General features: G+C 35.3%; 1 protein-coding gene across 5 annotated transcripts in view; it reads left to right on the top strand.

The window, feature by feature from the left end:
- ZFAND3 (zinc finger AN1-type containing 3) overlaps nucleotides 1-13094 on the top strand; it is a 448733-nt gene that overhangs the window by 202198 nt on the left and 233441 nt on the right. The window lies entirely within an intron of this gene.

Genomic DNA, 13094 nt, shown 5'->3' with positions numbered 1-13094 from the left:
ACTTAGGCTTTATTTTGAATCAGATTATGGCATCTGATTATGGCATCTGGCAAAGTTTGAAATTTCACTCCACCTCTAGGAGACATTGTAAACACTCAGAACAAAGGAGGGAAGTTTGAAATGAGTAGCCAGTGGACCTCTCAGCATGAGAGAAATTCATTTCTGGGATATGAGGAATCAGAGATTGCAGGTGGTGATGTTCAGAGAAGTTTCTAGATTTTGAAAAAATAGTTCAGAGTTTTGAATTTGCTCTAGAAGCTCTCCCAGGAACAATACTTAGCATTTCTTCCAATTGGTAACTATCTTCATTGCCAAAAAGTTTATAATCAAACGGGAATCCTTCCCATTGTGGGATGTTTGTTAGAAAAATAGAATTCATTTTATTGAAATGTAAAATATGACCCGGAGTGCATTCTCCTGAGAAAAATGAGGATATCTGTATTCATGTGTGGTAGTGGGACTGCAGACACAACCTGAAAGTCTAATCCTAAAACCCTAACAAAAGAGTAAGCATTCTCAATGAAGAAATTACTCTCAAATGGTATCTTCAAAGTTAACTGCAGAATCTTAGTAAACTCTTAAATACATAGACCCTGCTCCAGACTTACTGAATCTAAATCTTAACCCCTATGTAAGCACTACTGTTCTGAAACAAAACTTCAGAGTTCATTTGTTACCACTTTGTTGAAGGGTTAGGAGAGGAGGATAGGAGCAAGAGCCAGATAGTCAATCAGCGTGGGTGACTTTCTAACTCTTCTCCCTGGAAACTGGCTGTTTCTAGTGTCCCTCAATCATAATTTGTTTGATCTCAACTGTCTGTTTTAAATAGGGAATATTATTACTATTGGACACGTGATATGCCTTTAAAATAATGTCGTTTAAATAGATTTTTTATTTTGGGAGAAGAAATTCTGAGTTCCTTAGGCAAGTTTGGGATTGTTCTAATTACTTGCATATTCTTGCCCTTATAGAGTATGTTCGAAAACTAATAGTTTCTAAGGTTATTAGAGTTGGGAGAAAAAAACATACAAGTTAATTTTTTTGTAAAATTTTTTAATGCTACATTAAAATTAAAATATTAATTTTCCCAATAAATAGAAGAAACTGGAAACAGAGTTCCCATAGTAACGTTATCTTTGCCTTCACACAACTGCATTATTACCCCTTTGTACTGTATGATTAATGCTTTTTCCAGATAATCTTAGAAGCACATAGGATTCCTTCTGTATCACTGGGTATGAACTTCAATGTTGCTTTCCCAGTAAGCAGTGTAAATATGTGGTCTATGACCTTCATGCTTTCTATGCCTGCCAAACTTTGTCCTTGCTGTGGTATCTTGCTACATCTGTTGCAAACTGTTTCATATTCCCCACTCCCTGCCAGAAATGTCATTGCTCTGAAATTAGTTTATTTTGTCATTTTGTCTCTCTGTTCCTGACATTCTACCTTGTTGTCCCCATGTAATTCAAGTTGTTTATTCTCTCTCAATGCAGTTTCCATCTATAAGCTTAACGGTCTTTTGTTAGTTTGTAAAATTAAAATATACTACTTTCTAAATGCTTTTTTCTCAGCCCCTTTCTTCTTTAGAAGCCAGCCTTATTTTGAGATAAAACAAATATTCGACTCTGATTTTTCTGCATATTTCTTCTAACAACTGCTCTTGTTTCTCTTCCTCATTTAAGGCCTTAATTTAGGATTGTTGTCGCCTGCCTGCCCTCCCACCCACTCACCCTCCTTCTCTCCTTCTTTCTCTCCTTTCCTTCCTTCCTTCATCAGATATTTTTTGTGTATCTACTCTGTGTCAGATACCCTTTTATACTCTGGAAATAGAGTAATGAACAACCTCCTGAAGAGTGTGCTTGTTTGCATGTGTTTTAAGTATCTAGTTTTCATTCTAAAGGTGTTTTCTGAACACCTAATGTGTATCAGGTACTATTCTAGCACTAGAGATACAGCAGAATATGAGACTGGTAAAGTCCCTGTCTTCAGGGACCTTATATTCTTATGGGAGGAGAGATGTACAAGGATATATATATATATATATATATATATATAATAATATACTACTATATAATATAATAAATAATATATACTACATTATTTGGTGATGAGGGCTATGAAGAAAAATAAAACATAATTCAGGGGGAGAGAGTGTGCTAGGGAAAGAGTATGTGAATATGTGCAGCTTTCCTTTTTCATGTGGGAAGTTCGGGAAATAAAAATAAAGCCATGCGGATATATGGGGGAAGAATGTCCAGGTAAAGAAGAACAAGTGTGAAGGCTCTCAGACTGGAATGCTCCAAAATGTGTTCCAGAAACAGCCAATAAGCCAGTATTGCTGGTACAGAGTGAAAGACCAAGAGACTGGTAAGAGATAGTGTCAGAAGTAACAAGAGACTTGGGTCATTCAGGCCCTTATAGACTTCATTAAGATCTTTAGCTTTTACTCTGTATGAAAGGGGAAGTCAGTGCAGGGTTTTGAGCAAAAGGGTGATGTGATCAGACTTAATTTTAAAAGGATTGCTGCTTTGGCTCCTGTATGGGGGCAAGGGAGGATGCAGAAAGACCGTTTAGGAGACTATTGCAGTAATTCAAGTTCTAGATTGTGGTGTCTTGGACCAGGACTTTGGATTTGGTAAGAATTGTTAGAATTTTGTGTATACTTTGAAAGTAGATCCAACAAGATTTACTGATAGATGGGATGAGAAAAAAGAAGAGTCAAGGGTGACTTCAAGATTTTTGGCCTAAGCAACTGGAAGGATGGATATTCCTTTTACTAAGAAGACTGCCAGAGGGCAGTTTTGATGGGAACATGAGGAGTTTGGTTTCAGATATGTTAGATTTGAGATTCTTTTAGGCTGGAGATGGTTCCCTAAAAATCTTTGATTAATCATCTTTCTTTGGTGTTAGCTGTTATCTTGGTTACAAAACAAACATCAGCAATATCTATACAGGGACTATTTCATATATATTTTTTCTTTCATATTGTGTAGCAGCCATTATTTAGACATAACCGTAAGTTTAACTTTTTTCTTTTCTCACACCTTTTTCTTATATCTCACATCTTCCTTTTGCTGGGGTTGACTTTTTTTGAACATCCGGTGGTATTGCCATCAAAAATTTGATCAAAGAGGTAAGTTTGAGAGCCTCCGTGTTTGAAAATTTCAGTGTTTTGCCCTTTGATGTAAATCCTGTTTGGGTATAAAGATCTAGATTCAAAATTATTTTCCCTCAAACACTTTGTCTAACAGGATTTCCAGAAAGGAAAAAATGGGAGGAGAATGTCAAAATAATAATGGAACAGAAATTCCCAGTGGTAAAGACTAAACTGTTCAAAGTCAGTAGATCCAAAGGAAGTAATAAGCAAAATAGATAAATAGGGTAAGACCCCATACCAAGATACAATCTGATAAAATTTCATAACAGGCAAAAAAAAAACACACAAAAAAACAAGCAAGCTCCCAGAGCAAATATCATACCAGGTTCCTGACAAAAGGAGAATCAGATAACCAGACTTTGTTAACAACATTGGATGCTATGAACCAATAAAGGGAAGCCTTCAAAGCAGTGTATTAAGTATCAAGACCATGGAGAGGAGGGTACAATTTTAGGTAGTGTGGCCAGAGAAGATCATAGAAGAGCATTCCCTCCTGTGTGTCTGTGGAGACTCTTTGTTGTGAAGGGGAATTCCCTTAGAATTTTGATTATTATTATTATTTTTTAAAAACATGACATTCAGCTCAAATTAGCGAAGGAACCATTAAACATGGCTCAGATCATGTGCAGCTGGATTATAGGAAATAATGTTAGAATAAGATTGCAAGGTTATGCACAGAATGGGATATGTTTGAGAGCTTAACAAATCAGAAACTGGAAAGAAATATGAGTTCCACATTTACTGCATAAAAATAACAATATATCACTGGGACCTTTCCTCAGTTTCAGTGAGCTGCAAAAAGCCCATTCCCCTAGATGCACCTGCAATTTTGCCTTACTTACTTTCTAAAAAAGGTAGAGAGGACATTGCACTCAGATGCTTAGTAGTTGAAATCTCAATTAATGTGCATGTGACTCGTAATTCTACAGAACATCTAAGAAGGACTTGTGATTAACTTGACATATCCTGGGCAAGAAAGTGGGGGATCAACCTAAATATAAATACAACCAGGATCTTCAAGGTCTCTTCCATCTCATCCACACCTGAAGATTTGTTTTCAAGAGTAACATGCAAGGGGGCAGTAGTTTCTGGTCTTAGCCTCTAGAAACCTCTCCCAGATGGCATGTCACAGTTGAACCCTATCACAGTGCCATTTGAGCCAATATGCATGGCTGTCATATAACATTTGTTCCCTTTAGTCCCAGCAGCGTCTCCTACTCAGGCAGCCTAGCATTCACACAATTACTTGTGCTTCTCAGAGATGGCAAGAGAGCAGAGCCAGGAGACCTTGAAAAAAACCAAGAATCTCAACATTTTCCTGTCAAGACATCAAACTGAGATACTCAAATATGGAAGCAGTTTTCTGCACCCATCACAGAATACCCAGTATTTGTGTGACATCTGGTCAGAAGTTGGTTCTCAGATCCAGAAGGTCTTTAAGAAAACACCTAGTGTACTATACATCCAATGGTACTGAAGGTACTTTTATCATCTGGACTGAGATTTGGTCCACAAATTACCAAGTCCTTGAGATCTTCACTATAAAATTTATTACAGCCAAGGATAATTTATATCCCACAGAGTACCATGCATGGTTGCTGTTTGTTCATTTGACCAATCTGTGCATAGGTACCTATAGAAATGAGAAACAGAAGGACAACACAGTGGCAAATCAAGCTTTGCCCTTATAGTTGGTGATAAGTACAGATAGTGGGATTTAAAACCAGATGACTACATCCTTCCCATGGAGGAAGGCCTAGAGAGAGGATCTGTTCCTGGACATGGTTGAGAAACTCAAATGACCAGGGACAGAAACAATGAATCTTTAACCAGAAGTCAACACAACTTTACTGATAAGGTGTCAGTAGTGTTTCCTAAACCTTCACACAAGTTTGATGAATGGTGTATAAATGTATTCACTTGAAATTTATCTCCAAGGTCAGTAATGATTTCCAAATGGCTTTCCTGAAACAGTGATTGTGATTATTTTTCAATAAATATGTTTCTTCAAACAGCCACTGTAACTTTTTTGTTTGGCTGAGATTTTTGCCGTGGTATATAATATGTATATCAGATTATTGTAATGTTAATTAGGGGAAATTTTTCACATGCCACTATGTTGCTGGACAGTAGCATATTTTAAAGGCATGTAAGTATGTATTCATTTAGCAAATATTTGAGCTCTCACTATGTGCCTGTTGTCATTTTCTTATTTTTTACAGTTCTTTTTGGTTTCATATTTTTTCAGAGATTGCTCTCAGTTTTTCAGCATAATGAAATTCCACTAGAAAAAAATTTCGGGTTATTAAACTTTTTATATTCATTCAGCATACATTTTGCACTCAGCCCATTTATCTTAAGATAAACAAATGAAATGTGAAGATTTCCTTGCCCATGGTGATAAATCGTGTTTGTTCATACCTTTAAATTTATAAATGGGCAATATGATTTTCATGTTAAAAAAATATTTTACTATTCTTGCTGACTGGCTTTCTTTAAATTGATTGGGGCTTTTCTTGTAACTTATGTAATAAGGTTTGGGAACTGTGTTATTTCTTAGACTAAGCTTTTAAATTCACTTACCCTTAAAGGACTCTCCCCTGAATTTGTTTTTCTATACAGTATTTCCTATGCTTAGAATAAAAAAGAAGTTTATATCTGTGCTACCCATCATTTACTAGCATTTAATTTAATATCTTTGGCTGCTGAGAGAAAAGTAATGGTGACTTCAGTGTTTTTGGGGGGTAAGAAGCAAAGCCAGGGTACTGCAAGTGGGTGAAAAAAGTAGGGTTCCCACACTCATCCCCAACCCTACCTTTTTAGTTTAAAAATTTCAAATCTTATAAAAAAGTTAAAAGACTAGATCAGTGGATATCTGTACAGCCTTCACTTAGATGGGCCAATTACTATTATTTTCCCACATTTGCATTCCCTTGCTTTCCCTCCCTCTGCTTTTTTGCTGCATTGCTGCAGGTTGCAGACATCCTGACAGTTCAGTCATAAGTCCTTTAGCATACACCTCCTAAGAATAAGGATATTCTTTTACTTAAACACAATACCATGATCATACCTAAGAAAAGTATCAACAATTCCATAATATCTGATATATAGACCCTTTCCAGATTTCTCTAATTGCCTCTAAAATGTCTTTTATAGTTTTTTTTTTTTAATTGTTATTTTAAATCTAGGGTCCAGTCAAGGTTCTAGCATTTAATTATGTTTCTTTATTCCTTGTTTTTTCCTGATTCTGATTTTTTTTTTTTTTTTGAAGAGTCTAACCATTGGTCAAAAGTCTAAATTTTATGGAATCTCCCATTTTCTGGATTCATCTGATTGGTTTCCTCATTATTAAGTTCAGCTTAAACTATGTTGGCAAGAATACTTTATATATGACATGTACTTTTTATTGCATCATGTCAGGAGTTCCATGTCAGATTGTCCTACTTTTGCTACTGTTAAATTTGATCACTTAAAGTTATTGACTACTGAATCTCTACTGTATGTGTACATTTTCCTATCTGTAATCTAATCTGTGGGATCTAAGCTTGCTTTTGGATTAAATTTTTTGTGGTCAAGAAATATCTTTTCAATCTAGTTTAAAAACCCTGCTTGGTTTAAGACACTTTTTTGTTTGTTTGTTTCAGTTCGGTGACTGTGAGCATAATCAAACTGTAGATATAGAAATACAGCCTTTGCTCACTTCTGTTATTCTTTAAAAAAAATTAATTTTTAAAGAGGCTTTCTTTCCAAGATTATTGGTAATATGAGATGTTTGTTGTTACTGATAAAATTACGAGTTGGTGCAGATCTGTCAGTTTCCTTTAAAAATTCAGGAATTTAACTTAAAAAAAGTTTTCTGAAATATTTTATAGCTTGCCTTCAACCATAACCAAATTAAAATAGTCACAGTAATGATTAGTTTAAATATATTTTCATCACAGAGCACGATATAACACTGTTCTGCTATGTTTATTTAGCATCGAATTCAACTTACGTGGCTCGCTGTGATATTTTACTTTTTGTGCAAAGCTACTGAAATCTTCCCTTGAAAGAGTGCATGGCACCAGTAAAGATAAATCATTATAAAACTACTGCTCAAACATGTTATGTCATTTAACCAGTGAGAGAATTTAATTTCTAATTTCTTGTACTTTTACATTTACCTAGTAGAATTGAGGTTGTGGTTCAGAGAACAAGTTCATGATGCATATTTGTGTGTGTGTGTTTGTATGTGTGTGTTGGCTTCTGTTACAAAGATTATGATGTTATGATCCCAAAGGTGAAACAAAGAGATTTGAATCACTGGAGAAAAAAATCCTGAAATGTCCTCAGAGGACATGCAGCTCACTACCCATGGTGAAGCCTAGAACTGAGAAAACATTTTATTCTTTCTTTGGTTTTATTTTTCTAAAGTTGGCTTCTACTCACAGTTAGATTGGGTAGAATACCTGGTGTTTGTCTCTGAGTGAATGGTAATATTTATGAACATGCTAAACAGTACTTAAGTGTCCACTTCTTCAATAGAGAGACACTGCTTATTGCAAGCTTAGACATTACTTTTCCCCCAGAAATTGCCTGCCATCACCTCCCTAGTGGTAGAATGACTAATTATGAGCTGGAGTCTTAAATTTTCACTGTTTTGACATTGTGCGTTTGGCAGGGTGTAAGGTACTTCTTTACTTCTTCAGGATGCCTGTATTTATCAAATACAATGTAGGTGCCCTTATAAAATTAAATATGTGATTTGTAACTCTTAATTTACAATTTCCATCAATAAAACAGCTTCTTGGTTACAAATCAGTCTGGATTAAGCAGTTTGTTACTTAAGTTTGTAGCTCACTAGAGAAATTTGAAACGGTGAAGATTTGCCAAGATTATAAGGCTGGTTTTTTTGCAGATGCTATTCTGTGCTTTGTAAGCATTCATCTTTAGTGAATAGTCTTCAAGCAGGTTCACCAAGTGGACTGGTACAGTAAAGGCCTGCCCAAAAAAAGTCTCATACAAAAAGGAGGAGTGATCCTAATAATCATGTTCTAGTATGTGGTCTCCAGCTGTGGTTTCCAGTTAGCGGTTCTAACTACATTTGTTGCTGGTAGTGGTGACAACCTGTTTCTTAAAAGCTGAGGGAAACACTTATCCTGGGTGTTAGTCCCTTTCTTAATTGTAGGGGAAGAGGTTTTAGGAGTACTTAAGGTCTTCAAGCATTAAATTCTCAACCTGAATTAACTTTAGCAATTCAATACATTCTAGAAAGCCCCATCCTCTTGCTTTCTTGTGTGCATTGTTTCTGGTTTTTTGTTAATGAAGGATCTAGAATAAAATAGGAATTCCTTCTGGAAGATTACATTAGGAATGTGCAGTTATAACTAGTCCTTAGACAATTTGTTGCATACTTTAATTCTGCAGTGGAATAAAAAAATGTTTAAAGCATTCAGTTGACAAATATATTGAGTGTTGATTACATATGTTGTGTACTGTACCTGGTATTGGTGAAACATGAAGATGACTAATGCAGAGCCTCTTCCTGAATGAAAGTTTATTTTTTAAAAGGCATTTTAATGAGCACAAAAAATAAAATAAAATTACAAGTAAAGTCAGTACGTGGTTCTTTTTTTTTTTTTTTTTAACAGACTGCTATCAAATAAATTGTCCTAAACAAAATTTTTAAACATAAAATTTTAAACAGTGGGGTTCTTATCATTCAGAATAAACTTAATTTTAAAAGCAGATTTTCAAAAGTTATAGTCTTGCCAGCACCAAATAGTACAAAATATAAGCTGCTTTAAAATTATATTGAAAATTTCACAATATTTTTCTTGAATACTCTTATCTGATCAATACATATATGAATGGAATGAAATAAACATATTTATCATATACTTGTTATACATTTATCTTTTTTATTACAAAATTTTAAGAGCAAGTGTAAGTGTCCCCATTTTATAGATAAGCAGACTAACTCACAGAGATTAGTCACTGCCCCACAGTTAACAGCTAATAGCTGTCAGAGCCTGGATTCAAAGAAGACAGTCAGATGTTTTAGTTTCGTTTATTTCTTGGGCTCAACTATCCCTCAGTAGGTTCAATTTTTTTCTGCTGAGTATAGTTTGGGAGAACCTGCAGAGCTGTAAAGAAATACATTAACTTTTTTTCTTCAAATTTTATTGTAATAGAAAATTGGGGAAAATTTGGTTAATTCCCAATTTTAATTCCCCTATCTAAATAATTTTCTGTATATTTCCTTTCAGTCTTTCCATAGGTATATAATATTTGAAGAGTTTAAATATATTGGCAGTCCTATATTCTGTTTCATTTGCCATTGTATCAAATATTTCCCATAGTTCCTTTTTTTCTGAAATTATTTTGAATTGTTAAATTTTATGCCGTTAACCTAATATCCATTTACTTATCTATTCCCCTACTTTGGGGTTGTTCTGGTTGTTTTCAGTTTTTCCACTGTTATGAATAGTATAGTAATGAATGTTTTTCTGCATAGAGTATTTTCCTGTTGTTGAATTTGCAGGATAAATTCCCAGAAGTGGGTCAGAGATATTCTTGATCCTCATGCCTAGGATTAGGTTGAGACAAATTTGCAGAAAAAAAATGTATTAGAGTCATTATATAAAGGCATTTGGTATTACCCAGTTAGTGTGCATATAAACAATACAAGGGGTTGAGCCATTTATGCTATTTCTTACTTCCATTGGAGAAAGCAGAGGTTGCAGAGGTATGGGTAGTACTTAGAAGAGCTTTAGTATAGAGGAAAAATCCTGCCACTCTGTGGTCTTGTAATTTTTATATTTTCAGGAATATAGCTGGCATATGGTTCTGGGCCCTATAATGAAAACGGAGGTGGAGAAAAAAATGATATTACTTTGGTGGAGAAGATTCAGGAATGCCTTTTGACTTTGATGATAAAAATGATAGTGGTTTTATTTAATAACTGCAGACAGCTTCAAATAAAGGCCACCTCGGGTGCATAGTGGCAGGAGAAGAGGAGAGACTCAAAAATATATAGGCAATTCATATTCTCAGGAGAGTTAGCTGTTGGGGCAAGCTTGGGTACACTGTGAAGCTCTCCTGTGGTGCCTTGTGCTCTACCTGTCTTTGAGGGCCAAGACCACTGTTTCATTTGTCATTTGAATCCTCCTGTGTCTGATCTAGTGGGTCAGACACAGGAGGCCAAATATTGTGTGATCTCAATGATGATGAACTAATTATAATATGTATACTCATATATATGAAATAGAGGTTACCAGGATATAGAACAAGGCTAAAGAATGGGTAGCGGTTGCTTATTATAAGCAGGATGTATGGCTGGATTGAACTTAAGTGTTTGGAAATGGACAGAGGTAATGGTAGGACACTACTGTGGGAACAACTTAACAGTGCTGAATGGTGTGTGATTGTGGTGGAAAGGGGAAATTTAGAGTCATGTATGTCACCAAAAGGAAAGTTGGAGGTTAAAATATGGGAATGTATGAAACAGTGTAACTTGTGGTGGACAATGTCCATGATTAACTGTACAAACATTAGAAATTTCTCTCATGAACTAAAACAAATGTATAATACTGTAACTAAAAGTTAATAATAGAGGGGTATATAGGGAAAATACAGCATGAATATAAAGGAGCCTGAAACCATGGTGATTGTAGAGTTACCATTCAGCCTGGGATCCAGATTTAACGTGACAGAAAAATAAACTTCTGCATTGTTTAAGCTTCTATAAACAAATGAACAAAAAATTCCAATTAATTGTCCCCAGTTTTCTTTTGTTTTCCTCAAAGATATACTTGCTTACTGGCATTGAAAGGAATTAGAGTGTTCTCTTTGCCATATTGAACTTTGGAATCTTGCATTTATTTTTAATTATCTTACTGAAACACGTTTGTATTTTTGAGCAATAAACATTTCAGAACATAAAAAAAAGTGAGGCACATATTAGGCCCTTAGTAAATGCTTATTTGATAGAGTTGAATCTACAGGAGACTTTTGAGAAGAGTAACTAGTAGGTGGGCAGTGAAAAATTGTACTAGCTAACTTAGAGGCCCTTAGTAAATGCTTATTTGTTAGAATTAAATTTCTAGGAGAGCTCCGAAAATAGTGGCTAGCTGGTGTGCCGTGAAAAGTTGTACTAGCTAACTAGAGTCACATTTCTCCACGATTAAGTTACTCTGTTTTTCCCCGTTCAATACTTCTTTGGCATGAAGTCCTTGTGTGCAGCTCACACTCAAGGAGTAAGAAGTTAAGCTATCCCTCCTTGAGGTTGGAGGATCTACATAGATCATTTAGAATTCTTCTGCATGGGAGGTATGTCTCTTGTCCATCATTTACTTATTCAGTCATTTATTTATATAAATTTGGACTCATGAATATTTATTTTATACTACTGGTTATAATCCATTACTACTTCATTTATTCTGTTGCTTGAATTGTTCCATCTTTGGCCACTGGGAGCTCTTTCAGTTGGTTCCTTTGCTTCTCTGACATATTGTGAGGTGTTTATTTAAAGTTCTTCCTCTTCCTTTCTGGCACTACAAGATGTTCCAGGCTCATCTTGTATATTTCCTGCCCCAGTACTAGAATCAGCCATTTCTCTCAGGAGCCCTGGTTCCTTTTATTGGAGAATGGTATTAGAAACCAATATCTAGACTCTAGGTATACTCATTATAACTGGGATGTTGTTGCTTCTAGGCCCTTTCAGGTGAGAGAACAAGGAAATATATGTGTGCATACTAGCCTGCATATAGGCTCATTTCTACAAATATATCTATTTTTAGCCATCTATTTGTAACCATTTTTTTATTGAGATTGTTCAGATACCATACAGCTATCCAAAGATCCAAAGTATGCAATCATTTGCCCACGGCACCACCATACAGCTGTGCATCCATCAATATAATTATTTTTTTTTTCAATTTTTAGAACATTTTCACTACTCCAGAAAAGAAACAAAGAAAAAAAAAAAAAAAGGAAACTTACATCCTCCCATACCCCTAACCATGGCCCCCCCCTCCATTATTGATTCGTAGTTTTGGTGTAGTACATTTGTTACTGTTGATGAAAGAATGTTAAAATACTACTAAGTGTAGTATGTAGTTTGCAGTAGGTATATATTTTTTTCCTATATGCCTCTCTATTATTAACCTGTAGTTATAGTGACATACATTTGTTCTAGTTCGTGAGAGAGATTTCTAATATTTGTATAGTTAATCATGGACATTGTCCACCAAAAGATTCACTGTTTTACACATTCCCATCTTTTAACCTCCAGCTTTCCTTCTGGTGACATGCATGACTCTGAGCTTACCCTTTCCACCACTTTCACACACCTTTTAGCACTGTTAGTTATTCTCGTTACATGCTACCATCACCCCTGTCCATTTCCAGACTTTTAAGTTCACCCTAGTTAAACATTCTGCTCATAATAAGCAACCGCTCCCCATTCTTTAGCCTCGTTCTATATCCTGGTAACTTATATTTCATGTCTATGAGTTTACATATAATTAGTTCATATCAGTGAGACCCTGCAATATTTGCCTTTATGTGTCTGTCTTATTTTACTCAATATAGTGCCCTCACGGTTTCTTCATCAACCTATTTCTTTTAAGATGGTTTTGTTCAAACACTATACATTCCATCCTAAGTAAACAATCGGTGGTTCCCTGTATAGTCACGTATTTATGTATTGAGCACTGTCACCACTCTCGATATAAGGACATTTCTTCCACAAAGACGGAGGAAGAGTCAAAGAAGGCAGAGAGGCAAAAGAAAAAGGCAAGTGAAAGAGAGAAAAACAAACAAACAAACAAAAAAACTTGATATCTAGAAGGTGACAAAAGGAAAGATATCATTAACCTAAAGTAGAATAAAGAGTCAGATAACACCACCAATGCCTGGAGTCCCATACCCTTCCCCTATTCCCCACCCCCGCCAT

This window comes from Choloepus didactylus, chromosome 7, assembly GCF_015220235.1.
Source record: "Choloepus didactylus isolate mChoDid1 chromosome 7, mChoDid1.pri, whole genome shotgun sequence".
NCBI classification, from domain to species: Eukaryota; Metazoa; Chordata; class Mammalia; order Pilosa; family Megalonychidae; genus Choloepus; species Choloepus didactylus.
This window is presented reverse-complemented; position numbering and strand designations above follow the sequence as displayed.